This window comes from Rhipicephalus microplus, chromosome X (genome assembly GCF_043290135.1).
Source record: "Rhipicephalus microplus isolate Deutch F79 chromosome X, USDA_Rmic, whole genome shotgun sequence".
NCBI lineage: Eukaryota > Metazoa > Arthropoda > Arachnida > Ixodida > Ixodidae > Rhipicephalus > Rhipicephalus microplus.
The window spans coordinates 244601885-244627016 of NC_134710.1; the positions used below are offsets into that span (position 1 = coordinate 244601885).

At 44.3% G+C, this 25132-nt stretch overlaps 24 non-coding genes across 24 annotated transcripts; all 24 read right to left on the reverse strand.

The window, feature by feature from the left end:
• Positions 1-126: 126 nt before the first annotated feature.
• On the reverse strand, positions 127-210 carry TRNAL-CAG (transfer RNA leucine (anticodon CAG)). The gene has a single exon. It is a non-coding gene; the product is annotated as a tRNA-Leu (tRNA).
• A 308-nt stretch (positions 211-518) lies between these two features.
• Positions 519-602, reverse strand: TRNAL-CAG (transfer RNA leucine (anticodon CAG)). The gene has a single exon. It is a non-coding gene; the product is annotated as a tRNA-Leu (tRNA).
• Positions 603-1700: 1098 nt separating this feature from the next.
• TRNAL-CAG (transfer RNA leucine (anticodon CAG)) lies at positions 1701-1784 on the reverse strand. Its single transcript has one exon. It is a non-coding gene; the product is annotated as a tRNA-Leu (tRNA).
• A 2666-nt stretch (positions 1785-4450) lies between these two features.
• On the reverse strand, positions 4451-4534 carry TRNAL-CAG (transfer RNA leucine (anticodon CAG)). The gene has a single exon. It is a non-coding gene; the product is annotated as a tRNA-Leu (tRNA).
• A 1487-nt stretch (positions 4535-6021) lies between these two features.
• TRNAL-CAG (transfer RNA leucine (anticodon CAG)) lies at positions 6022-6105 on the reverse strand. Its single transcript has one exon. It is a non-coding gene; the product is annotated as a tRNA-Leu (tRNA).
• Positions 6106-6413: 308 nt separating this feature from the next.
• Positions 6414-6497, reverse strand: TRNAL-CAG (transfer RNA leucine (anticodon CAG)). Its single transcript has one exon. It is a non-coding gene; the product is annotated as a tRNA-Leu (tRNA).
• A 307-nt stretch (positions 6498-6804) lies between these two features.
• TRNAL-CAG (transfer RNA leucine (anticodon CAG)) lies at positions 6805-6888 on the reverse strand. Its single transcript has one exon. It is a non-coding gene; the product is annotated as a tRNA-Leu (tRNA).
• Positions 6889-7976: 1088 nt separating this feature from the next.
• TRNAL-CAG (transfer RNA leucine (anticodon CAG)) lies at positions 7977-8060 on the reverse strand. Its single transcript has one exon. It is a non-coding gene; the product is annotated as a tRNA-Leu (tRNA).
• Positions 8061-9150: 1090 nt separating this feature from the next.
• On the reverse strand, positions 9151-9234 carry TRNAL-CAG (transfer RNA leucine (anticodon CAG)). Its single transcript has one exon. It is a non-coding gene; the product is annotated as a tRNA-Leu (tRNA).
• Positions 9235-9542: 308 nt separating this feature from the next.
• On the reverse strand, positions 9543-9626 carry TRNAL-CAG (transfer RNA leucine (anticodon CAG)). The gene has a single exon. It is a non-coding gene; the product is annotated as a tRNA-Leu (tRNA).
• Positions 9627-11493: 1867 nt separating this feature from the next.
• Positions 11494-11577, reverse strand: TRNAL-CAG (transfer RNA leucine (anticodon CAG)). The gene has a single exon. It is a non-coding gene; the product is annotated as a tRNA-Leu (tRNA).
• Positions 11578-11886: 309 nt separating this feature from the next.
• Positions 11887-11970, reverse strand: TRNAL-CAG (transfer RNA leucine (anticodon CAG)). The gene has a single exon. It is a non-coding gene; the product is annotated as a tRNA-Leu (tRNA).
• Positions 11971-13452: 1482 nt separating this feature from the next.
• Positions 13453-13536, reverse strand: TRNAL-CAA (transfer RNA leucine (anticodon CAA)). Its single transcript has one exon. It is a non-coding gene; the product is annotated as a tRNA-Leu (tRNA).
• Positions 13537-13844: 308 nt separating this feature from the next.
• TRNAL-CAG (transfer RNA leucine (anticodon CAG)) lies at positions 13845-13928 on the reverse strand. The gene has a single exon. It is a non-coding gene; the product is annotated as a tRNA-Leu (tRNA).
• Positions 13929-15027: 1099 nt separating this feature from the next.
• On the reverse strand, positions 15028-15111 carry TRNAL-CAG (transfer RNA leucine (anticodon CAG)). Its single transcript has one exon. It is a non-coding gene; the product is annotated as a tRNA-Leu (tRNA).
• Positions 15112-16205: 1094 nt separating this feature from the next.
• Positions 16206-16289, reverse strand: TRNAL-CAG (transfer RNA leucine (anticodon CAG)). The gene has a single exon. It is a non-coding gene; the product is annotated as a tRNA-Leu (tRNA).
• A 1083-nt stretch (positions 16290-17372) lies between these two features.
• On the reverse strand, positions 17373-17456 carry TRNAL-CAG (transfer RNA leucine (anticodon CAG)). Its single transcript has one exon. It is a non-coding gene; the product is annotated as a tRNA-Leu (tRNA).
• A 704-nt stretch (positions 17457-18160) lies between these two features.
• On the reverse strand, positions 18161-18244 carry TRNAL-CAG (transfer RNA leucine (anticodon CAG)). The gene has a single exon. It is a non-coding gene; the product is annotated as a tRNA-Leu (tRNA).
• A 701-nt stretch (positions 18245-18945) lies between these two features.
• TRNAL-CAG (transfer RNA leucine (anticodon CAG)) lies at positions 18946-19034 on the reverse strand. Its single transcript has one exon. It is a non-coding gene; the product is annotated as a tRNA-Leu (tRNA).
• Positions 19035-19732: 698 nt separating this feature from the next.
• On the reverse strand, positions 19733-19816 carry TRNAL-CAG (transfer RNA leucine (anticodon CAG)). The gene has a single exon. It is a non-coding gene; the product is annotated as a tRNA-Leu (tRNA).
• Positions 19817-21295: 1479 nt separating this feature from the next.
• Positions 21296-21379, reverse strand: TRNAL-CAG (transfer RNA leucine (anticodon CAG)). Its single transcript has one exon. It is a non-coding gene; the product is annotated as a tRNA-Leu (tRNA).
• A 1083-nt stretch (positions 21380-22462) lies between these two features.
• On the reverse strand, positions 22463-22546 carry TRNAL-CAG (transfer RNA leucine (anticodon CAG)). Its single transcript has one exon. It is a non-coding gene; the product is annotated as a tRNA-Leu (tRNA).
• A 701-nt stretch (positions 22547-23247) lies between these two features.
• TRNAL-CAG (transfer RNA leucine (anticodon CAG)) lies at positions 23248-23336 on the reverse strand. The gene has a single exon. It is a non-coding gene; the product is annotated as a tRNA-Leu (tRNA).
• Positions 23337-24033: 697 nt separating this feature from the next.
• TRNAL-CAG (transfer RNA leucine (anticodon CAG)) lies at positions 24034-24117 on the reverse strand. The gene has a single exon. It is a non-coding gene; the product is annotated as a tRNA-Leu (tRNA).
• Between the last annotated feature and the right edge of the window lie 1015 nt (positions 24118-25132).

A 25132-nucleotide genomic window follows, 5' to 3' on the forward strand; every position in this document is an offset into this window, starting at 1 on the left:
AAGTTTTTGTGCCGATAGGTATTCACATTTCTCTGTATTATGACTCTTAAATGCCTGTACCGGTACGCCCAGCCACCTAGCTAATAAACAATAGTCATTACTATCACAGCTGAAGGAAAGCATAAGTGCCAGAATTGGGATTCGAACCCACGCCCAGATGCCTGGACTGCGACCTGAACGCAGCGCCTAGGACCGCTCGGCCATCCTGACATGCGGTTCGGCTGCTTTTGTCGAGAAATAAAACATATGACTAAATTTATTGAAAAAAAGAACAGGTGTTGCGCGTGATAAAAGGAGTAATTGAAATCACATGGCTATTTTCAAAAGTGGCCTATCAAGCGCGCTGGAATTTTCGTCGCCAAAAAAATGAAAGTAATGAACGCCGCGGAAAAGAAATTTTGTGCCAATAGGTATGCACAGTTATCTGTATTATGACTCCTAAATGTCTGTACCGGTACGCCCAGCAACCTTGCTAATGAACAGTAGTCATTACTCACACAGCTGAAGCAAAACATAAGTGTCAGAAGTGGGATTCAAACCCACGCCCGGAAGACCGGACTGCGACCTGAACGCAGCGCCATGGACCGCTCGGCCATCCTGACATGCGGTTTGGCTGCTTTTGTCGAGAAATAAAAGATATGACTAAAGTTTATTCAAAAAAAGAACAGGTATTGCGCGCGATAGAAGCAGTAAATGACATCACAAGGCTATTTTAAAAAGTGGCCTATCAACCGCGCTGGAGTTTTCGTCACGAAAAAAGTGAAAGTAATGAACGCTGTGGAAAAGAATTTTTGTGCCGTAAGGTATTCACATTTATCTGTATTATGACTCCTAAATGTCTGTACCGGTACGCCAAGCCACCTAGCTAATAAACAATAGTCATTACTCACACAGCTGAGGGAAAGCATAAGTGCCGGAATTGGGATTCGAACCCCCACCTAGATGCCTGGACTGTGACCTGAACGTAGCGCCTTGGACCACTCGGCCATCCTGACATGCGGTTCGGCTGCTTTTGTCGAGAAATAAAACATATGACCAAAGTTTATTGAAAAAAAGAACAGGTGTTGCGCGCGATAGAAGGAGTAATTGACATCACATGGCTATTTTCAAATGTGGCCTATCAAGCGCGCTGGAATTTTCGTCGTGAAAAAAAGTGAAAGTAATGAACGCCGTGGGAAAAACTTTTTGTGCCGATAGGTATTCACATTTCTCTGTATTATGACTCCTAAATATCTGTACCGGTACGCCCAGCCACCTAGCTAATAAACAATAGTCATTACTCACACAGCTGAAGCAAAAGATAGGTGTCAGAAGTGAGATCCGAACCCACGCCCGGAAGACCGGACTGCGACCTGAACGCAGCGCCTTGGACCGCTAGCCCATCCTGACATGCGGTTCAGCTGCTTTTGTCGAGAAATAAAACATATGACTAAAGTTTATTTAAAAAAAGAACAGGTATCGCTCGCGATAGAAGGAGTAATTGACATCACATGGCTATTTTCAAATCTGGCCTATCAAGCGCGCTGGAGTTTTCGTCGCGAAAAAAATTGAAAGTGATTAACGCTGTGGAAAAAAAATTTTTGTGCCGATAGGTATTCACATTTCTCTGTATTATGACTCCTAATTGTCTGTACCGGTACGCCCAGCCACCTAGGTAATAAACAATAGTCATTACTCACACAGCTGAAGCAAAACATAGGTGTCAGAAGTGGGATCCGAACCCACGCCCGGAAGACCGGACTGCGACCTGAACGCAGCGCCTTGGACCGCTAGGCCATCCTGACATGCGGTTCAGCTGCTTTTGTCGAGAAATAAAACATATGACTAAAGTTTACTTAAAAAAAGAACAGGTATTGCTCGCGATAGAAGGAGTAATTGACATCACATGGCTATTTTCAAATCTGGCCTATCAAGCGCGCTGGAGTTTTCGTCGCGAAAAAAATTGAAAGTGATTAACGCTGTGGAAAAAAAAATTTTGTGCCAATAGGTATACACAGTTATCTGTATTATGAATCCTAAATGTCTGTACCGGTACGCCCAGCAACCTAGCTAATAAACAATAGTCATTACTCACACTGCTGAAGCAAAGCATAAGTGCCACAATGGGGATTCGAACCCACGCCCGGATGCCCGGACTGCGACCTGAACGCAGCGCCGTGGACCGCTCGGCCATCCTGACATGCGGTTTGGCTGCTTTTGTCGAGAAATAAAACATATGACTAACGTTTATTTAAAAAAAGAACAGGTATTGCTCGCGATAGAAGGAGTAAATGACATCACATGGCTATTTTAGAAACTGGCCTATCAAGCGCGCTGGAGTTTTCGTCGCGAAAAAAAGTGAAAGTAATGAACGCCGCGGAAAACAAATTTTGTGCCAATAGGAATACACAGTTATCTGTATTATGAATCCTAAATGTCTATACCGGTACGCCCAGCAACCTAGCTAATAAACAATAGTCATTACTCACACAGCTGAAGCAAAGCATAAGTTCCAGAATGGGGATTCGAACCCACGCCCGGATGCCCGGACTGCGACCTGAACGCAGCGCCGTGGACCGCTCGGTCATCCTGACATGCGGTTCGGCTGCTTTTGTCGAGAAAAACACATATGACTAAAGCTATTTAAAAAAGAACAGGTATTGCGCGCGATAGAAGCAGTAAATGACATCACAAGGCTATTTTAAAAAGTGGCCTATCAACCGCGCTGGAGTTTTCGTCACGAAAAAAGTGAAAGTAATGAACGCTGTGGAAAAGAATTTCTGTGCCGTAAGGTATTCACATTTATCTGTATTATGACTCCTAAATGTCTGTACCGGTACGCCCAGCCACCTAGCTAATAAACAATAGTCATTACTCACACAGCTGAAGGAAAGCATAATTGCCAGAATTGGGATTCGAACCCACGCCCGGATGCCCGGACTGCGACCTGAACGCCGCGCCTTAGACCGCTCGGCCATCCTGACATGCGGTTTGGCTGCTTTTGTCAAGAAATAAAACTTATGACTAAAGCTATTTAAAAAAGAACAGGTATTGCGCGCGATAGAAGCAGTAAATGACATCACAAGGCTATTTTAAAAAGTGGCCTATCAAGCGCGCTGGAATTTTCGTCGCCAAAAAAATGAAAGTAATGAACGCCGCGGAAAAGAATTTCTGTGCCGTAAGGTATTCACATTTATCTGTATTATGACTCCTAAATGTCTGTACCGGTACGCCCAGCCACCTAGCTAATAAACAATAGTCCTTACTCACACAGCTGAAGGAAAGCATAATTGCCAGAATTGGGATTCGAACCCACGCCCGGATGCCCGGACTGCGACCTGAACGCCGCGCCTTAGACCGCTCGGCCATCCTGACATGCGGTTTGGCTGCTTTTGTCAAGAAATAAAACTTATGACTAAAGCTATTTAAAAAAGAACAGGTATTGCGCGCGATAGAAGCAGTAAATGACATCACAAGGCTATTTTAAAAAGTGGCCTATCAACCGCGCTGGAGTTTTCGTCACGAAAAAAGTGAAAGTAATGAACGCTGTGGAAAAGAATTTCTGTGCCGATAGGTATTCACATTTCTCTGTATTATGACTCTTAAATGCCTGTACCGGTACGCCCAGCCACCTAGCTAATAAACAATAGTCATTACTATCACAGCTGAAGGAAAGCATAAGTGCCAGAATTGGGATTCGAACCCCCACCTAGATGCCTGGACTGTGACCTGAACGTAGCGCCTTGGACCACTCGGCCATCCTGACATGCGGTTCGGCTGCTTTTGTCGAGAAATAAAACATATGACCAAAGTTTATTGAAAAAAAGAACAGGTGTTGCGCGCGATAGAAGGAGTAATTGACATCACATGGCTATTTTCAAATGTGGCCTATCAAGCGCGCTGGAATTTTCGTCGTGAAAAAAAGTGAAAGTAATGAACGCCGTGGGAAAAAATTTTTGTGCCGATAGGTATTCACATTTCTCTGTATTATGACTCCTAAATATCTGTACCGGTACGCCCAGCCACCTAGCTAATAAACAATAGTCATTACTCACACAGCTGAAGCAAAAGATAGGTGTCAGAAGTGAGATCCGAACCCACGCCCGGAAGACCGGACTGCGACCTGAACGCAGCGCCTTGGACCGCTAGCCCATCCTGACATGCGGTTCAGCTGCTTTTGTCGAGAAATAAAACATATGACTAAAGTTTATTTAAAAAAAGAACAGGTATCGCTCGCGATAGAAGGAGTAATTGACATCACATGGCTATTTTCAAATCTGGCCTATCAAGCGCGCTGGAGTTTTCGTCGCGAAAAAAATTGAAAGTGATTAACGCTGTGGAAAAAAAATTTTTGTGCCGATAGGTATTCACATTTCTCTGTATTATGACTCCTAATTGTCTGTACCGGTACGCCCAGCCACCTAGGTAATAAACAATAGTCATTACTCACACAGCTGAAGCAAAACATAGGTGTCAGAAGTGGGATCCGAACCCATGCCCGGAAGACCGGACTGCGACCTGAACGCAGCGCCTTGGACCGCTAGGCCATCCTGACATGCGGTTCAGCTGCTTTTGTCGAGAAATAAAACATATGACTAAAGTTTACTTAAAAAAAGAACAGGTATTGCTCGCGATAGAAGGAGTAATTGACATCACATGGCTATTTTCAAATCTGGCCTATCAAGCGCGCTGGAGTTTTCGTCGCGAAAAAAATTGAAAGTGATTAACGCTGTGGAAAAAAAAATTTTGTGCCAATAGGTATACACAGTTATCTGTATTATGAATCCTAAATGTCTGTACCGGTACGCCCAGCAACCTAGCTAATAAACAATAGTCATTACTCACACTGCTGAAGCAAAGCATAAGTGCCACAATGGGGATTCGAACCCACGCCCGGATGCCCGGACTGCGACCTGAACGCAGCGCCGTGGACCGCTCGGCCATCCTGACATGCGGTTCGGCTGCTTTTGTCGAGAAATAACACATATGACTAAAGCTATTTAAAAAAGAACAGGTATTGCGCGCGATAGAAGCAGTAAATGACATCACAAGGCTATTTTAAAAAGTGGCCTATCAACCGCGCAGGAGTTTTCGTCACGAAAAAAGTGAAAGTAATGAACGCTGTGGAAAAGAATTTTTGTACCGTAAGGTATTCACATTTATCTGTATTATGACTCCTAAATGTCTGTAGCGGTACGCCCAGCCACCTAGCTAATAAACAATAGTCATTACTCACACAGCTGAAGGAAAGCATAATTGCCAGAATTGGGATTCGAACCCACGCCCGGATGCCCGGACTGCGACCTGAACGCCGCGCCTTAGACCGCTCGGCCATCCTGACATGCGGTTTGGCTGCTTTTGTCGAGAAATAAAACTTATGACTAAAGCTATTTAAAAAAGAACAGGTATTGCGCGCGATAGAAGCAGTAAATGACATCACAAGGCTATTTTAAAAAGTGGCCTATCAACCGCGCTGGAGTTTTCGTCACGAAAAAAGTGAAAGTAATGAACGCTGTGGAAAAGATTTTTTGTGCCGTAAGGTATTCACATTTATCTGTATTATGACTCCTAAATGTCTGTACCGGTACGCCAAGCCACCTAGCTAATAAACAATAGTCATTACTCACACAGCTGAAGGAAAGCATAAGTGCCAGAATTGGGATTCGAACCCACACCCAGATGCCTGAATTGCGACCTGAACGCAGCGCCTTGGACCCCTCGGCCATCCTGACATGCGGTTCGGCTGCTTTTGTCGAGAAATAAAAGATATGACTAAAGTTTATTCAAAAAAAGAACAGGTAATGCGCGCGATAGAAGGAGTAAATGCCAGCATATGGCTATTTTCAAAAGTGGCCTATCAAGCGCGCTGGAATTTTCGTCGCGAAGAAAAGTGAAAGTAATGAACGCCGTGGGAAAAAATTTTTGTGCCGATAGGTATTAACATTTCTCTGTATTATGACTCCTAAATATCTGTACTGGTACGCCCAGCCACCTAGCTAATAAACAATAATCATTACTCACACTGCTGAAGCAAAACATAGGTGTCAGAAGTGGGATCCGAACCCACGCCCGGAAGACCGGACTGCGACCTGAACGCAGCACCTTGGACCGCTCGGCCATCCTGACATGCGGTTTGGCTGCTTTTGTCGAGAAATAAAAGATATGACTAAAGTTTATTAAAAAAAGAACAGGTATTGCGCGCCATAGAAGGAGTAAATGCCATCTTATGGCTATTTTCAAAAGTGGCCTATCAAGCGCGCTGGAATTTTCGTCGTGAAAAAAAGTGAAAGTAATGAACGCCGTGGGTAAGAATTTTTGTGCCGATAGGTATTCACATTTCTCTGTATTATGACTCCTAAATGTCTGTACCGGTACGCCCAGCCACCTAGCTAATAAACAATAGTCATTACTCACACAGCTGAAGCAAAACATAATGTCAGAAGTAGGATTTGAACCCACGCCCGGAAGACCGGACTGCGACCTGAACGCAGCGCCTTGGACCGCTCGGCCATCCTGACATGCAGTTCGGCTGCTTTTGTCGAGAAATAAAACATGACTGAAGTTTAATTAAAAAAAAGAACAGGTATTGCGCGCGATAGAAGGAGTAATTGACACCACATCGCTATTTTCAAAAGTGGCCTATCAAGCGCGCTGGAATTTTCGTCGCAAAAAAATGAAAGTATTGAACGCCGCGGAAAAGAAATTTTGTGCCAATAGGTATTCACATTTCTCTGTATTATGACTCCTAAATGTCTGTACCGGTACGCCCAGCCACCTAGCTAATAAACAATATTCATTACTCACACAGCTGAAGCAAAACATAGGTGTCAGAAGTGGGATCCGAACCCACGCCCGGAAGACCGGACTGCGACCTGAACGCAGCGCCTTGGACAGCTCGGCCATCCTGACATGCGCTTCGGCTGCTTTTGTCGAGAAATGAAACATATGACTAAAGTTTATTTAAAAAAAGAACAGGTATTGCTCGATATAGAAGGAGTAATTGACATCACATGGCTATTTTCAAAACTGGCCTATCAAGCGCGCTGGAGTTTTGGTCGCGAAAAAAATTGAAAGTGATGAACGCTGTGGAAAAAAATGTTTGTGCCGATAGGTATTCACATTTCTCTCTATTATGACTCCTAAATGTCTGTACCGGTACGCCCAGCCACCTAGCTAATAAACAATAGTCATTACTCACACAGCTGAAGGAAAGCATAAGTGCCAGAATTGGGATTCGAACCCATGCCCAGATGCCTGGACTGCGACCTGAACGCAGCGGACCGCTCGGTCATCCAGACATGCGGTTCGGCTGCTTTGTCGAGAAATAAAACATATGACTAAAGTTTATTGAAAAAAATAACAGGTGTTGCGCGCGATAGAAGGAGTAATTGACATCACATGGCTATTTTCAAAAGTGGCCTATCAAGCGCGCTGGAATTTTCGTCGCCAAAAAAATGAAAGTAATGAACGCCGCGGAAAAGAAATTTTGTGCCAATAGGTATACACAGTTATCTGTATTATGACTCCTAAATGTCTGTACCAGTACGCCCAGCCACCTAGCTAATAAACAATAGTCATTACTCACACAGCTGAAGCAAAGCATAATTGCCAGATTTGGGATTTGAACCCACGCCCGGATGCCCGGACTGCGACCTGAACGCCGCGCCGTAGACCGCTCGGCCATCCTGACATGCGGTTTGGCTGCTTTTGTCGAGAAATAAAACTTATGACTAAAGCTATTTAAAAAAGAACAGGTATTGCGCGCATAGAAGCAGTAAATGACATCACAAGGCTATTTTAAAAAGTGGCCTATCAAGCGCGCTGGAGTTTTCGTCACAAAAAATGTCAAAGTAATGAACGCTGTGGAAAAAAATTTTTTGTGCCGATAGGTATTCACATTTCTCTGTATTATGACTCCTAAATGTCTGTACCGGTACGCCCAGCCCCCTAGCTAATAAACAATTTTCATTACTCACACAGCTGAAGCAAAACATAGGTGTCAGAAGTGGGATTCGAACCCACGCCCGCAAGGCCGGACTGCGAACTGAACGCAGCGCCTTGGACCGCTCGGCCATCCTGACATGCAGTTTGCGGCTTTTGTCGAGAAATAAAAAATGACTGAAGTTTATTTAAAAAAAGGACAGGTATTGCGCGCGATAAAAGGAGTAATTGACATCACATGGCTATTTTCAAAAGTGGCCTATCAAGCGCGCTGGAATTTTCGTCGCCAAAAAAATGAAAGTAATGAACGCCGCGGAAAACAAATTTTGTGCCAATAGGTATACACAGTTATCTGTATTATGACTCCTAAAGTCTGTACCGGTACGCCCAGCAACCTAGCTAATAAACAATAGTCATTACTCACACAGCTGAAGGAAAGCATAATTGCCAGAATGGGGATTCGAACCCACGCCCGGATGCCCGGACTGCGACCTGAACGCCGCGCCTTAGACCGCTCGGCCATCCTGACATGCGGTTTGGCTGCTTTTGTCGAGAAATAAAACTTATGACTAAAGCTATTTAAAAAAGAACAGGTATTGCGCGCGATAGAAGCAGTAAATGACATCACAAGGCTATTTTAAAAAGTGGCCTATCAACCGCGCTGGAGTTTTCGTCACGAAAAAAGTGAAAGTAATGAACGCTGTGGAAAAGATTTTTTGTGCCGTAAGGTATTCACATTTTTCTGTATTATGACTCCTAAATGTCTGTACCGGTACGCCAAGCCACCTAGCTAATAAACAATAGTCATTACTCACACAGCTGAAGGAAAGCATAAGTGCCAGAATTGGGATTCGAACCCACACCCAGATGCCTGAATTGCGACCTGAACGCAGCGCCTTGGACCCCTCGGCCATCCTGACATGCGGTTCGGCTGCTTTTGTCGAGAAATAAAAGATATGACTAAAGTTTATTCAAAAAAAGAACAGGTAATGCGCGCGATAGAAGGAGTAAATGCAAGCATATGGCTATTTTCAAAAGTGGCCTATCAAGCGCGCTGGAATTTTCGTCGCGAAGAAAAGTGAAAGTAATGAACGCCGTGGGAAAAAATTTTTGTGCCGATAGGTATTCACATTTCTCTGTATTATGACTCCTAAATATCTGTACTGGTACGCCCAGCCACCTAGCTAATAAACAATAGTCATTACTCACACTGCTGAAGCAAAACATAGGTGTCAGAAGTGGGATCCGAACCCACGCCCGGAAGACCGGACTGCGACCTGAACGCAGCACCTTGGACCGCTCGGCCATCCTGACATGCGGTTTGGCTGCTTTTGTCGAGAAATAAAAGATATGACTAAAGTTTATTAAAAAAAGAACAGGCATTGCGCGCCATAGAAGGAGTAAATGCCATCTTATGGCTATTTTCAAAAGTGGCCTATCAAGCGCGCTGGAATTTTCGTCGTGAAAAAAAGTGAAAGTAATGAACGCCGCGGGTAAGAATTTTTGTGCCGATAGGTATTCACATTTCTCTGTATTATGACTCCTAAATGTCTGTACCGGTACGCCCAGCCACCTAGCTAATAAACAATAGTCATTACTCACACAGCTGAAGCAAAACATAATGTCAGAAGTAGGATTTGAACCCACGCCCGGAAGACCGGACTGCGACCTGAACGCAGCGCCTTGGACCGCTCGGCCATCCTGACATGCAGTTCGGCTGCTTTTGTCGAGAAATAAAACATGACTGAAGTTTAATTAAAAAAAAGAACAGGTATTGCGCGCGATAGAAGGAGTAATTGACATCACATCGCTATTTTCAAAAGTGGCCTATCAAGCGCGCTGGAATTTTCGTCGCCAAAAAAATGAAAGTAATGAACGCTGCGGAAAACAAATTTTGTGCGAATAGGTATACACAGTTATCTGTATTATGACTCCTAAATGTCTGTACCGGTACGCCCAGAAACCTAGCTAATAAACAATAGTCATTACTCACACAGCTGAAGCAAAGCATAAGTGCCAGAATTCGGATTCGAACCCACGCCTGGATGCGCGGACTGCGACCTGAACGCAGCGCCTTGGACCGCTCGGCCATCCTGACATGCGGTTTGGCTGCTTTTGTCGAGAAATAAAACATATGACTAAAGTTTATTTAAAAAAAGAACAGGTATTGCGCGCATAGAAGCAGTAAATGACATCACAAGGCTATTTTAAAAAGTGGCCTATCAACCGCGCTGGAGTTTTCGTCACGAAAAAAGTGAAAGTAATGAACGCTGTGGAAAAGAATTTTTGTGCCGTAAGGTATTCACATTTATCTGTATTATGACTCTAAATGTCTGTACCGGTACGCCCAGCCACCTAGCTAATAAACAATAGTCATTACTCACACAGCTGAGGGAAAGCATAAGTGCCAGAATTGGGATTCGAACCCATGCCCAGATGCCTGGACTGCGACCTGAACGCAGCGGACCGCTCGGCCATCCTTACATGCGGTTCGGCTGCCTTGTCGAGAAATAAAACATATGACTAAAGTTTATTGAAAAAAAGAACAGGTATTGCGCGCGATAGAAGGAGTAATTGTTATCACATGGCTATTTTCAAAAGTGGCCTATCAAGCGCGCTGGAATTTTCGTCGCCAAAAAAATGAAAGTAATGAACGCCGCGGAAAAGAAATTTTGTGCCAATAGGTATACACAGTTATCTGTATTATGACTCCTAAATGTCTGTACCAGTACGCCCAGCCACCTAGCTAATAAACAATAGTCATTACTCACACAGCTGAAGCAAAGCATAATTGCCAGATTTGGGATTTGAACCCACGCCCGGATGCCCGGACTGCGACCTGAACGCCGCGCCGTAGACCGCTCGGCCATCCTGACATGCGGTTTGGCTGCTTTTGTCGAGAAATAAAACTTATGACTAAAGCTATTTAAAAAGAACAGGTATTGCGCGCATAGAAGCAGTAAATGACATCACAAGGCTATTTTAAAAAGTGGCCTATCAAGCGCGCTGGAGTTTTCGTCACGAAAAATGTGAAAGTAATGAACGCTGTGGAAAAAAATTTTTTGTGCCGATAGGTATTCACATTTCTCTGTATTATGACTCCTAAATGTCTGTACCGGTACGCCCAGCATTCTTGCTAATAAACTATAGTCATTACTCACACAGCTAAAGCAAAACATAGGTTTCAAAAGTGGGATTCGAACCAACGCCCGGAAGACCGGACTGCGACCTGAACGCAGCGCCGTGCACCGCTCGGCCACCTGACATGTGGTTCCGCTGCTTTTGTCAAGAAATAAAACATAACTGAAGATTATTTAAAAAAAGAACAGGTATTGCGCGCGATAGAAGGAGTAATTGTTATCACATGGCTATTTTCAAAAGTGGCCTATCAAGCGCACTGGAATTTTCGTCGCGAAAAAAAGTGAAAGTAATGAACGCTGTGGAAAAAAATTTTTGTGCCGATAGGTATTCACATTTCTCTGTATTATGACTCCTAAATGTCTGTACCGGTACGCCCAGCCACCTAGCTAATAAACAATAGTCATTACACACACAGCTGCAGCAAAACATAGGTGTCAGAAGTGGGATTCGAAGCCACGCCCTGAAGACCGGACTGCGACCTGAACGCAGCGCCGTGGACCACTCGGCCATTCTGACATGCTGTTCGGCTGCTTTTGTCGAGAAATAAAACATGACTGAAGTTTATTTAAAAAAAGAACAGGTATTGCGCGCGATAGAAGGAGTAAATGCCAACACATGGCTCTTTTCAAAAGTGGCCTATCAAGAGCGCTGGAGATTTGGTCGCGAAAAAAATTGAAAGTGATGAACTTTGTGGAAAAAAAATTTTTGTGCCGATAGGTATTCACATTTCTCTCTATTATGACTCCTAAATGTCTGTACCGGTACGCCCAGCCCCCTAGCTAATAAACAATTTTCATTACTCACACAGCTGAAGCAAAACATAGGTGTCAGAAGTGGGATTCGAACCCACGCCCGCAATGCCGGACTGCGACCTGAACGCAGCGCCTTGGACCGCTCGGCCATCCTGACATGCAGTTTGCGGCTTTTGTCGAGAAATAAAAAATGACTGAAGTTTATTTAAAAAAAGGACAGGTATTGCGCGCGATAAAAGGAGTAATTGACATCACATGGCTATTTTCAAAAGTGGCCTATCAAGCGCGCTGGAATTTTCGTCGCCAAAAAAATGAAAGTAATGAACGCCGCGGAAAACAAATTTTGTGCCAATAGGTATACACAGTTATCTGTATTATGACTCCTAAATGTCTGTACCGGTACGCCCAGCCACCTAGCTAATAAACAATAGTCATTACTCACACAGCTGAGGGAAAGCATAAGTGCCAGAATTGGGATTCGAACCCATGCCCAGATGCCTGGACTGCGACCTGAACGCAGCGGACCGCTCGGCCATCCTTACATGCGGTTCGGCTGCCTTGTCGAGAAATAAAACATATGACTAAAGTTTATTGAAAAAAAGAACAGGTATTGCGCGCGATAGAAGGAGTAATTGTTATCACATGGCTATTTTCAAAAGTGGCCTATCAAGCGCGCTGAGTTTTCGTCGACAAAAAAATGAAAGTAATGAACGCCGCGGAAAAGAAATTTTGTGCCAATAGGTATACACAGTTATCTGTATTATGACTCCTAAATGTCTGTACCAGTACGCCCAGCCACCTAGCTAATAAACAATAGTCATTACTCACACAGCTGAAGCACAGCATAATTGCCAGATTTGGGATTTGAACCCACGCCCGGATGCCCGGACTGCGACCTGAACGCCGCGCCGTAGACCGCTCGGCCATCCTGACATGCGGTTTGGCTGCTTTTGTCGAGAAATAAAACTTATGACTAAAGCTATTTAAAAAAGAACAGGTATTGCGCGCATAGAAGCAGTAAATGACATCACAAGGCTATTTTAAAAAGTGGCCTATCAAGCGCGCTGGAGTTTTCGTCACGAAAAATGTGAAAGTAATGAACGCTGTGGAAAAAAATTTTTTGTGCCGATAGGTATTCACATTTCTCTGTATTATGACTCCTAAATGTCTGTACCGGTACGCCCAGCATTCTTGCTAATAAACTATAGTCATTACTCACACAGCTAAAGCAAAACATAGGTTTCAAAAGTGGGATTCGAACCAACGCCCGGAAGACCGGACTGCGACCTGAACGCAGCGCCGTGCACCGCTCGGCCACCTGACATGTGGTTCCGCTGCTTTTGTCGAGAAATAAAACATAACTGAAGATTATTTAAAAAAAGAACAGGTATTGCGCGCGATAGAAGGAGTAATTGTTATCACATGGCTATTTTCAAAAGTGGCCTATCAAGCGCACTGGAATTTTCGTCGCGAAAAAAAGTGAAAGTAATGAACGCTGTGGAAAAAAATTTTTAAATTTTTGTGCCGATAGGTATTCACATTTCTCTGTATTATGACTCCTAAATGTTTCTACCGGTACGCCCAGCCACCTAGCTAATAAACAATAGTCATTACTCACACAGCTAAAGCAAAGCATAAGTGCCAGAAGTGGGATTCAAACCCACGCCCGGATGCCCGGACTGCGCCTTGAACGCAGCGCCTTGGACCGCTCGGCCATCCTGACATGCGGTTCGGCTGCTTTTGTCGAGAAATAAAACATCACTGAAGTTTATTTAAAAAAAGAACAAGTATTGCGCGCGATAGAAGGAGTAATTGACATCACATGGCTATTTTCAAAAGTGGCCTATCAAGCGCGCTGGAATTTTTGTCGTGAAAAAAAGTGAAAGTAATGAACGCCACGGAAAAGAAATTTTGTGCCATTAGGTATACACAGTTATCTGTATTATGACTCCTAAATGTCTGTACCGGTTCGCCCAGCAACCTTGCTAATAAACAATAGTCATTACTCACTCAGCTGAAGCAAAACATAGGTGTCAGAAGTGGGATTCGAACCCACGCCCGGATGCCCGGACTGCGCCCTGAACGCAGCGCCTTGGACCGCTCAGCCATCCTGACATGTGGTTCGGCTGGTTTTGTCGAGAAATAAATCATATGACTAATGTTTATTGAAAAAAAGAACAGGTGTTGCGCGCGATAGAAAGAGTAATTGACATCACATGGCTATTTTCAAAAGTGGCCTATCAAGCGCGCTGGAATTTTCGTCGTGAAAAAAAGTGAAAGTAATGAACGCTGTGGAAAAGAATTTTTATGCCGATAGGTATTCACAATTTTCTGTATTATGACTCCTAAATGTTTCTACCGGTACGCCCAGCCACCTAGCTAATAAACAATAGTCATTACTCACACAGCTAAAGCAAAGCATAAGTGCCAGAAGTGCGATTCAAACCCACGCCCGGATGCCCGGACTGCGCCCTGAACGCAGCGCCTTGGACCGCTCGGCCGCCATCCTGACATGCGGTTCGACTGCTTTTGTCGAAAAATAAACGTATGACTAATGTTTATTGAAAAAAAGAACAGGTGTTGCGCGCGATAGAAGGAGTAATTGACATCACATGGCTATTTTCAAAAGTGGCCTATCAAGCGCGCTGGAATTTTTGTCGTGAGAAAAAGTGAAAGTAATGAACGCCGCGGAAAAGAAATTTTGTGCCATTAGGTATACACAGTTATCTGTAATATGACTCCTAAATGTCTGTACCGGTTCGCCCAGCAACCTTGCTAATAAACAATAGTCATTACTCACTCAGCTGAAGCAAAGCACAAGTGCCTGAATTAGGATTCGAACCCACGCCCGGATGCCCAGACTGCGTCCTGAACGCAGCGCCTTGGACCGCTCGGCCATCCTGACATGCGGTTTGGCTGCTTTTGTCGAGAAATAAAACATATGACTAAAGTTTATTGAAAAAAGAACGGGTATTGCGCGCGATAGAAGGAGTAATTGACATCAAATGGTTATTTTCAAAAGTGGCCTATCAAGCGCGCTGGAATTTTCGTCGTGAAAAAAAGTGAAAGTAATGAACGCCACGGAAAAGAAATTTTGTGCCATTAGGTATACACAGTTATCTGTATTATGACTCCTAAATGTCTGTACCGGTTCGCCCAGCAACCTTGCTAATAAACAATAGTCATTACTCACTCAGCTGAAGCAAAACATAGGTGTCAGAAGTGGGATTCGAACCCACGCCCGGAAGACCGGACTGCGACCTGAACGCAGCGCCTTGGACCGCTCGGCCATCCTGACATGCGTTTTGGCTGCTTTTGTCGAGAAATAAAAGATATGACTAAAGTTTATTTAAAAAAAGAACGGGTATTGCACGCGATTGAAGGAGTAAATGCCATCATATGGCTATTTTCAAAAGTGGCCTATCAAGCGCGCTGGAATTTTCGTCACGAAAAAAAGTGAAAGTAATGAACACTGTGGGAAAGAATTTTTGTGACGATAGGTATTCACAATTCTCTGTATTATGACTCCTAAATTCAGTGCCAGTACGCCCAGCCACCCAGTTAATAAACAATAGCCATTAATCACACAGCTGAAGCAAAGCGTAAGTGCCGAAATTGGGATTCGAACCCACGCCCGGATGCCCGGACTGCGCCCTGAACGCAGCGCCTTGGACCGCTCGGCCATCCTGACATGCGGTTCGGCTGCTTTTGTCGAGAAATAAAGCATATGACTAATGTTTATTGAAAAAAAGAACAGGTGTTGCGCGTGATAGAATGAGTAATTGACATCACAAGGCTATTTTAAAAAGTGGCCTATCAACCGCGCTTGAGTTTTCGTCACGAAAAAAGTCAAAGTAATGAACGCTGTGGAAAAGAATTTTTATGCCGATAGGTATTCACATTTTTCTGTATTATGACTCCTAAATATCTGTACCGGTACGCCCAGCCACCTAGCTAATAAACAATAGTCATTACTCACACAGCTAAAGCAAAGCATAAGTGCCAGACTTGGGATTCGAACCCACGCCCGGAAGACCGGACTGCGAATTTAACGCAGCGCCTTGGGCCGCTCGGCCATCCTGACATGCGGTTCGGCTGCTTTTGTCAAGAAATAAAACATCACTGAAGTTTATTTAAAAAAAGAACAAGTAATGCGCGCTATAGAAGGAGTAATTGACATCACATGGCTATTTTCAAAAGTGGCCTATCAAGCGCGCTGGAATTTTCGTCGTGAAAAAAAGTGAAAGTAATGAACGCCGCGGAAAAGAAATTTTGTGCCATTAGGTATACACAGTTATCTGTAATATGACTCCTAAATGTCTGTACCGGTTCGCCCAGCAACCTTGCTAATAAACAATAGTCATTACTCACTCAGCTGAAGCAAAACATAGGTGTCAGAAGTGGGATTCGACCCCACGCCCGGATGCCCGGACTGCGCCCTGAACGCAGCGCCTTGGACCGCTCGGCCATCCTGACATGCGGTTCGGCTGCTTTTGTCGAGAAATAAAACATATGACTAATGTTTATTCAAAAAAAGAACAGGTGTTGCGCGCGATAGAAGGAGTAATTAACATCACATGGCTATTTTCAAAAGTGGCCTATCAAGCGCGCTGGAATTTTCGTCGTGAAAAAAAGTGGAAGTATTGAACGCTGTGGAAAAGAATTTTTATGCCGATAGGTATTCACAATTTTCTGTATTATGACTCCTAAATGTTTCTACCGGTACGCCCAGCCACCTAGCTAATAAACAATAGTCATTACTCACACAGCTAAAGCAAAGCATAAGTGCCTGATGTGGGATTCAAACCCACGCCCGGATGCCCGGACTGCGCCTTGAACGCAGCGCCTTGGACCGCTCGGCCATCCTGACATGCGGTTCGGCTGCTTTTGTCGAGAAATAAAACATATGACTAATGTTTGTTGTAAAAAAGAACAGGTGTTGCGCGCGATAGAAGGAGTAATTGACATCACATGGCTATTTTCAAAAGTGGCCTATCAAGCGCGCTGGAATTTTCGTCGTGAGAAAAAGTGAAAGTAATGAACGCTGTGGAAAAGAATTTTTATGCCGATAGGTATTCACATTTTTCTGTGTTATGACTCCTAAATGTTTCTACCGGTACGCCCAGCCACTTAGCTAATAAACAATAGTCATTACTCACACAGCTGAAGCAAAACATAGGTGTCAGAAGTGGGATTCGAACCCACGCCCGGAAGACCGGACTGCGACCTGAACGCAGCGCCGTGGACCGCTCGGCCATTGCAGTTCGGCTGCTTTTGTCGAGAAATAAAACATAAGACTAAAGTTTATTTGAAAAAAGAACCGGTATTGCGCGCGATAGAAGGAGTAATTGACATCACATGGCTATTTTCAAAAGTGGCCTTCAAGCGCACTGGCATTTTCGTCAAATTGAAAGTAATGAACGCAGTGGAAAAGAATTTTTGTGCCATTAGGTATACACAGTTATCTGTAATATGACTCCTAAATGTCTGTACCGGTTCGCCCAGCAACCTTGCTAATAAACAATAGTCATTACTCACTCAGCTGAAGCAAAACATAGGTGTCAGAAGTGGGATTCGACCCCACGCCCGGATGCCCGGACTGCGCCCTGAACGCAGCGCCTTGGACCGCTCGGCCATCCTGACATGCGGTTCGGCTGCTTTTGTCGAGAAATAAAACATATGACTAATGTTTATTCAAAAAAAGAACAGGTGTTGCGCGCGATAGAAGGAGTAATTAACATCACATGGCTATTTTCAAAAGTGGCCTATCAAGCGCGCTGGAATTTTCGTCGTGAAAAAAAGTGGAAGTATTGAACGCTGTGGAAAAGAATTTTTATGCCGATAGGTATTCACAATTTTCTGTATTATGACTCCTAAATGTTTCTACCGGTACGCCCAGCCACCTAGCTAATAAACAATAGTCATTACTCACACAGCTAAAGCAAAGCATAAGTGCCTGATGTGGGATTCAAACCCACGCCCGGATGCCCGGACTGCGCCTTGAACGCAGCGCCTTGGACCGCTCGGCCATCCTGACATGCGGTTCGGCTGCTTTTGTCGAGAAATAAAACATATGACTAATGTTTGTTGTAAAAAAGAACAGGTGTTGCGCGCGATAGAAGGAGTAATTGACATCACATGGCTATTTTCAAAAGTGGCCTATCAAGCGCGCTGGAATTTTCGTCGTGAGAAAAAGTGAAAGTAATGAACGCTGTGGAAAAGAATTTTTATGCCGATAGGTATTCACATTTTTCTGTGTTATGACTCCTAAATGTTTCTACCGGTACGCCCAGCCACTTAGCTAATAAACAATAGTCATTACTCACACAGCTGAAGCAAAACATAGGTGTCAGAAGTGGGATTCGAACCCACGCCCTGAAGACCGGACTGCCACCTGAACGCAGTGCCTTTGACCGCTCTGCCATCCTGACTTGCGGTTTGGCTGCTTTTGTCGAGAAATAAAAGATATGACTAAAGTTTATTTAAAAAAAGGACGGGTATTGCACGCGATAGAAGGAGTAAACTCCATCATATGGCTATTTTCAAAAGTGGCCTATATAGCGCGCTGGAATTTTCGTCACGAAAAAAAGTGGAAGTAATGAACGCTGTGGGAAAGAGTTTTTGTGACGATAGGTATTCACAATTCTCTGTATTATGACTCCTAAATTCAGTGCCAGTACGCCCAGCCACCCAGTTAATAAACAATAGCCATTAATCACACAGCTGAAGCAAAGCGTAAGTGCCGGAATTGGGATTCGAACCCACGCCCGGATGCCCGGACTGCGCCCTGAACGCAGCGCCTTCGACCGCTCGGCCATCCTGACATGCGGTTCGGCTGCTTTTGTCGAGAAATAAAACATATGACTAATGTTTATTGAAAAAAGAACAGGTGTTGCGCGTGATAGAATGAGTAATTGACATCACAAGGCTATTTTCAAAAGTAGCCTATCAACCGCGCTGGAGTTTTCGTCACAAAAAAAGTGAAAGTAATGAACGCTGCGGAAAAGAATTTTTATGCCGATAGGTATTCACATTTTTCTGTATTATGACTCCTAAATGTCTGTACCGGTTCGCCCAGCAACCTTGCTAATAAACCATAGTCATTACTCACTCAGCTGAAGCAAAACATAGGTGTCAGAAGTGGGATTCGAACCCACGCCCGGATGCCCGGACTGCGCCCTGAACGCAGCGCAGCGCCTTGGACCGCTCGGCCATCCTGACATGCAGTTCGGCTGCTTTTGTCGAGAAATAAAACATGACTGAAGTTTATCTCAAAAAAACAGGTATTGCGCGCGATAGAAGGAGTAATTTACATCACATGGCTATTTTCGAAAGTGGCCTATCAAGCGCGCTGGAATTTTCGTCGCGAAAAAAATGAAAGTGATGAACGTTGTGGAAAAACATTTTTGTGCCGATAGGCATTCACATTTCTCTGTATTAAGACTCCTAAATGTCTGTACCGGTACGCTCAGCCACCTAGCTAATAAACAATAGTCATTACTCACACAGCTAAAGCAAAGCATAAGTTCCAGACTTGGGATTCGAACCCACGCCCGGAAGACCGGACTGCGACCTGAACGCAGCGCCTTGTACCGCTCGGCCATCCTCACATGCAGTTCGGCTGCTTTTGTCGAGAAATAAAACATCACTGAAGTTTATTTAAAAAAAAGAACAAGTATTGCGCGCGATAGAAGGAGTAATTGACATCACAAGGCTAATTTCAAAAGTGGCCTGTCAAGCGCGCTGAAATTTTCGTCGTGAAAAAAAGTGAAAGTAATGAACGCTGATGAAAAGAATTTTTATGCCGATAGGTATTCACATTTTTCTGTATTATGACTCCTAAATGTTTGTACCGGTACGCCCAGCCACCTAGCTAATAAACGATAGTCATTACTCACACAGCTAAAGCAAAGCATAAGTGCCAGAATTGGGATTCGAACCCACGCCCGGATGCCCGGACTGCGTCCTGAACGCAGCGCCTTGGACCGCTCGGCCATCCTGACATGCGGTTCGGCTGCTTTTGTCGAGAAATAAACGTATGACTAAAGTTTATTTGAAAAAAGAACAGCTATTGGGCGCGATAGAAGGAGTAATTGACATCACATGGCTATTTTCAAAAGTGGCCTTCAAGCGCACTGGCATTTTCGTCAAATTGAAAGTAATGAACGCAGTGGAAAAGAATTTTTGTGCCGAAAGGTAAACACATTTATCTGTATTATGACACCTAAATATCTGTACCGGTACGCCCAGCCACCTAGCTAATAAACAATAGTCATTACTCACACAGCTAAAGCAAAGCATAAGTGCCAGACTTGGGATTCGAACCCACGCCCTGAAGACCGGACTGCCACCTGAACGCAGTGCCTTTGCCCGCTCGGCCATCCTGACTTGCGGTTTGGCTGCTTGTGTCGAGAAATAAAAGATATGACGAAAGGTTATTTAAAAAAAGAACAGGTACTGCACGCGATAGAAGGAGTAAATGCCATCATATGGCTATTTTCAAAAGTGGCCTATCAAGCGCGCTGGAATTTTCGTCACGAAAAAAAGTGAAAGTATAGAACGCTGTGGGAAAGAGTGTTTGTGACGATAGGTATTCACAATTCTCTGTATTATGACTCCTAAATTCAGTGCCAGTACGCCCAGCCACCCAGTTAATAAACAATAGCCATTATTCACACAGCTGAAGCAAAGCGTAAGTGCCGAAATTGGGATTCGAACCCACGCCCGGATGCCCGGACTGCGCCCTGAACGCAGCGCCTTGGACCGCTCGGCCATCCTGACATGCGGTTCGGCTGCTTTTGTCGAGAAATAAAACATATGACTAATGTTTATTGAAAAAAAGAACAGGTGTTGCGCGTGATAGAATGAGTAATTGACATCAAAAGGCTATTTTAAAAAGTGGCCTATCAACCGCGCTGGAGTTTTCGTCACGAAAAAAGTCAAAGTAATGAACGCTGTGGAAAAGAATTTTTATGCCGATAGGTATTCACATTTTTCTGTATTATGACTCCTAAATATCTGTACCGGTACGCCCAGCCACCTAGCTAATAAACAATAGTCATTACTCACACAGCTAAAGCAAAGCATAAGTGCCAGACTTGGGATTTGAACCCACGCCCGGAAGACCGGACTGCGACCTTAACGCAGCGCCTTGGGCCGCTCGGCCATCCTGACATGCGGTTCGGCTGCTTTTGTCAAGAAATAAAACATCACTGAAGTTTATTTAAAAAAAGAACAAGTATTGCGCGCGATAGAAGGAGTAATTGACATCACATGGCTATTTTCAAAAGTGGCCTATCAAGCGCGCTGGAATTTTCGTCGTGAAAAAAAGTGAAAGTAATGAACGCCGCGGAAAAGAAATTTTGTGCCATTAGGTATACACAGTTATCTGTAATATGACTCCTAAATGTCTGTACCGGTTCGCCCAGCAACCTTGCTAATAAACAATAGTCATTACTCACTCAGCTGAAGCAAAACATAGGTGTCAGAAGTGGGATTCGACCCCACGCCCGGATGCCCGGACTGCGCCCTGAACGCAGCGCCTTGGACCGCTCGGCCATCCTGACATGCGGTTCGGCTGCTTTTGTCGAGAAATAAAACATATGACTAATGTTTATTGAAAAAAAGAACAGGTGTTGCGCGCGATAGAAGGAGTAATTGACATCACATGGCTATTTTCAAAAGTGGCCTATCAAGCGCGCTGGAATTTTCGTCGTGAAAAAAAGTGGAAGTATTGAACGCTGTGGAAAAGAATTTTTATGCCGATAGGTATTCACAATTTTCTGTATTATGACTCCTAAATGTTTCTACCGGTACGCCCAGCCACCTAGCTAATAAACAATAGTCATTACTCACACAGCTAAAGCAAAGCATAAGTGCCTGAAGTGGGATTCAAACCCACGCCCGGATGCCCGGACTGCGCCTTGAACGCAGCGCCTTGGACCGCTCGGCCATCCTGACATGCGGTTCGGCTGCTTTTGTCGAGAAATAAAACATATGACTAATGTTTGTTGTAAAAAAGAACAGGTGTTGCGCGCGATAGAAGGAGTAATTGACATCACATGGCTATTTTCAAAAGTGGCCTATCAAGCGCGCTGGAATTTTCGTCGTGAGAAAAAGTGAAAGTAATGAACGCAGTGGAAAAGAATTTTTATGCCGATAGGTATTCACATTTTTCTGTGTTATGACTCCTAAATGTTTCTACCGGTACGCCCAGCCACTTAGCTAATAAACAATAGTCATTACTCACACAGCTGAAGCAAAACATAGGTGTCAGAAGTGGGATTCGAACCCACGCCCGGAAGACCGGACTGCGACCTGAACGCAGCGCCGTGGACCGCTCGGCCATTGCAGTTCGGCTGCTTTTGTCGAGAAATAAAACATAAGACTAAAGTTTATTTGAAAAAAGAACCGGTATTGCGCGCGATAGAAGGAGTAATTGACATCACATGGCTATTTTCAAAAGTGGCCTTCAAGCGCACTGGCATTTTCGTCAAATTGAAAGTAATGAACGCAGTGGAAAAGAATTTTTGTGCCGACAGGTATACACATTTATCTGTATTATGACGCCTAAATATCTGTACCGGTACGCCCAGCCACCTAGCTAATAAACAAAAGTCATTACTCACACAGCTGAAGCAAAACATAGGTGTCAGAAGTGGGATTCGAACCCACGCCCTGAAGACCGGACTGCCACCTGAACGCAGTGCCTTTGACCGCTCTGCCATCCTGACTTGCGGTTTGGCTGCTTTTGTCGAGAAATAAAAGATATGACTAAAGTTTATTTAAAAAAAGAACGGGTATTGCACGCGATAGAAGGAGTAAACTCCATCATATGGCTATTTTCAAAAGTGGCCTATATAGCGCGCTGGAATTTTCGTCACGAAAAAAAGTGGAAGTAATGAACGCTGTGGGAAAGAGTTTTTGTGACGATAGGTATTCACAATTCTCTGTATTATGACTCCTAAATTCAGTGCCAGTACGCCCAGCCACCCAGTTAATAAACAATAGCCATTAATCACACAGCTGAAGCAAAGCGTAAGTGCCGGAATTGGGATTCGAACCCACGCCCGGATGCCCGGACTGCGCCCTGAACCCAGCGCCTTCGACCGCTCGGCCATCCTGACATGCGGTTCGGCTGCTTTTGTCGAGAATTAAAACATATGACTAATGTTTATTGAAAAAAGAACAGGTGCTGCGCGTGATAGAATGAGTAATTGACATCACAAGGCTATTTTCAAAAGTAGCCTATCAACCGCGCTGGAGTTTTCGTCACAAAAAAAGTGAAAGTAATGAACGCTGCGGAAAAGAATTTTTATGCCGATAGGTATTCACATTTTTCTGTATTATGACTCCTAAATGTCTGTACCGGTTCGCCCAGCAACCTTGCTAATAAACCATAGTCATTACTCACTCAGCTGAAGCAAAACATAGGTGTCAGAAGTGGGATTCGAACCCACGCCCGGATGCCCGGACTGCGCCCTGAACGCAGCGCAGCGCCTTGAACCGCTCGGCCATCCTGACATGCAGTTCGGCTGCTTTTGTCGAGAAATAAAACATGACTGAAGTTTATCTCAAAAAAACAGGTATTGCGCGCGATAGAAGGAGTAATTTACATCACATGGCTATTTTCGAAAGTGGCCTATCAAGCGCGCTGGAATTTTCGTCGCGAAAAAAATGAAAGTGATGAACGTTGTGGAAAAACATTTTTGTGCCGATAGGTATTCACATTTCTCTGTATTAAGACTCCTAAATGTCTGTACCGGTACGCTCAGCCACCTAGCTAATAAACAATAGTCATTACTCACACAGCTAAAGCAAAGCATAAGTTCCAGACTTGGGATTCGAACCCACGCCCGGAAGACCGGACTGCGACCTGAACGCAGCGTCTTGTACCGCTCGGCCATCCTCACATGCAGTTCGGCTGCTTTTGTCGAGAAATAAAACATCACTGAAGTTTATTTAAAAAAAGAACAGGTATTGCGCGCGATAGAAGGAGTAATTGACATCACATGGCTAATTTCAAAAGTGGCCTGTCAAGCGCGCTGAAATTTTCGTCGTGAAAAAAAGTGAAAGTAATGAACGCTGATGAAAAGAATTTTTATGCCGATAGGTATTCACATTTTTCTGTATTATGACTCCTAAATATTTGTACCGGTACGCCCAGCCACCTAGCTAATAAACAATAGTCATTACTCACACAGCTAAAGCAAAGCATAAGTGCCAGAATTGGGATTCGAACCCACGCCCGGATGCCCGGACTGCGTCCTGAACGCAGCGCCTTCGACCGCTCGGCCATCCTGACATGCGGTTCGGCTGCTTTTGTCGAGAAATAAACGTATGACTAAAGTTTATTTGAAAAAAGAACAGCTATTGGGCGCGATAGAAGGAGTAATTGACATCACATGGCTATTTTCAAAAGTGGCCTTCAAGCGCACTGGCATTTTCGTCAAATTGAAAGTAATGAACGCAGTGGAAAAGAATTTTTGTGCCGAAAGGTAAACAAATTTATCTGTATTATGACACCTAAATATCTGTACCGGTACGCCCAGCCACCTAGCTAATAAACAATAGTCATTACTCACACAGCTAAAGCAAAACATAAGTGCCAGACTTGGGATTCGAACCCACGCCCTGAAGACCGGACTGCCACCTGAACGCAGTGCCTTTGACCGCTCGGCCATCCTGACTTGCGGTTTGGCTGCTTGTGTCGAGAAATAAAAGATATGACGAAAGGTAATTTAAAAAAAGAACAGGTACTGCACGCGATAGAAGGAGTAAATGCCATCATATGGCTATTTTCAAAAGTGGCCTATCAAGCGCGCTGGAATTTTCGCCACGAAAAAAAGTGAAAGTATAGAACGCTGTGGGAAAGAGTGTTTGTGACGATAGGTATTCACAATTCTCTGTATTATGACTCCTAAATTCAGTGCCAGTACGCCCAGCCACCCAGTTAATAAACAATAGCCATTAATCACACAGCTGAAGCAAAGCGTAAGTGCCAGAATTGGGATTCGAACCCACGCCAGGATGCCCGGACTGCGCCCTGAACGCAGTGCCTTGGACCGCTCGGCCATCCTGACATGCGGTTCGGCTGCTTTTGTCGAGAAATAAAACATATGACTAATATTTATTGAAAAAAGAACAGGTGTTGCGCGCGATAGAAGGAGTAAGTGACATCACAAGGCTATTTTGAAAAGTGGCCTATCAAGCGCGCTGGAATTTTCGTCGCCAAAAAATTGAAAGTAATGAACGCCGCGGAAAAGAAATTTTGTGCCGATAGGTATACACATTTATCTGTATTATGACTCCTAAATGTC